We start from the raw sequence: 1,417 nt of genomic DNA, 5'->3' as shown, positions 1-1,417 counted from the left end.
TTTACTGCAACTAAAAAACTCTAAGCAAAAGGAATAGAATCAAAGTAGGAAGCTCTAATTGTTTTCTGAGCACACAGGATGCACTGGAGGGGTTCCCATGCAGTGAACAGTTTTGTGGGTATCTCTCCCAGATAACTAGGTCACAGACAACTGGTGTTTTCCCATGTGGCAAAGTGGAGCATGCACAGAAATCCTTGCCTCCTCTCTCTTTGCTTTTCAAGCATTGCTGAATGCCTCCTAATGATTTCATCTGCTTGGAGGTCTGCTGGGTTTTCCACTTTCATAGAAAGTGGTGGTGCCAGGGGCTGATGCATGCTCTGACTACTGACTTGAAGCATGCTTTGATGAATTAGTACAACCCGGCCAGCCATTTACTTTAAATTTTACCCTTGATTCTTCCTCTAACAAACAATTAAGGAGCAGCAGTGGCTTCCTGCAGGGGAGCCCAATGCCTTCTGTCCTCTGCGGAAACAGCTTTGGCATTCTTCCAAAAGATGAATGGCATGGACCAGGAGCTCCAGTTTCCCTCGGCTTTCAAGCATCCAAATAAGCAAACATTTAAATGCATACAATAAAATAAAATAAATCCAAATCACAAACAAGGAAACCAGTCTAGGTTACCAGCAAGTCCTATGACTTGACTTGGGGGCTGGGAAATACATCCTTGAACTTAGCAATGCAGTAAACCAAAGAGCACTGAGAGGTCACATGAACAACTGGGCCCAGTGACAAGGCACCATATCTTCCTCCTCGCTGGGTGAGTAGCACCGACCAACCTCAAAAGCTCCTGAGTTAGAGGAAAATGTCTCTTTAACAGTATTAAGGGACAATTTATTATGTGTCTCCTTCCAGGGAAGCACAATGTCAGTGCAGGCCCATTGCATTTGCATTATTTCCAGACAACAGCAGCAGCAGAAAAGGACACTGATTTATTTCAGAGCAAGCACAGGTGAATTTAATGTCTGTTGGGACTGAGCCAGGGAAGACTTAACCCACTCTGGGCTCTCAAGTGCTTGAGGGGGGATGGCAGGTTTTTGGAAGGGTCCCATTGACCTCTGGCTAAATTCAGGTTCCCTGAGCCTATGTTCCTCAATCACCTGGTCAGAAAAGCTCTTGCAGAGAAAAGGGGATAGAAAAAATCCTGTTTAAGAATAGAAAATCTGGTGCTGGCTTCTCCGGCAGCACATATACTAAAAATCAGAATGATACAGAGTAAATTAGCATGGCCTCTCCTCAAGGATGACACAAAATCTGTAAGCATTCTATATTTTTTTAGATGGAATTAAAATAAAGACAGTAAAGAAAGAAAGAAAGAAAAGAAAGAAAGAAGAAAGAAAGAAGGAAAGAAAGAAAGAAAGAAAGAAAGAAAGAGAAAGAAAGAAAGAAAGAAAGAAAGAAAGAAAGAAAGAAAGAAAGA

General features: G+C 42.3%; 1 non-coding gene across 1 annotated transcript; it reads left to right on the top strand.

The window, feature by feature from the left end:
- The first annotated feature begins 1,163 nt into the window (after nucleotides 1-1,163).
- Nucleotides 1,164-1,272, top strand: LOC118015465. The gene has a single exon (XR_004680634.1). It is a non-coding gene; the product is annotated as a U6 spliceosomal RNA (small nuclear RNA).
- Nucleotides 1,273-1,417: the final 145 nt, after the last annotated feature.

This window comes from Mirounga leonina, unplaced genomic scaffold, assembly GCF_011800145.1.
Source record: "Mirounga leonina isolate KUSES-001 unplaced genomic scaffold, KU_Mleo_1.0 Mir_165, whole genome shotgun sequence".
NCBI lineage: Eukaryota > Metazoa > Chordata > Mammalia > Carnivora > Phocidae > Mirounga > Mirounga leonina.
This window is presented reverse-complemented; position numbering and strand designations above follow the sequence as displayed.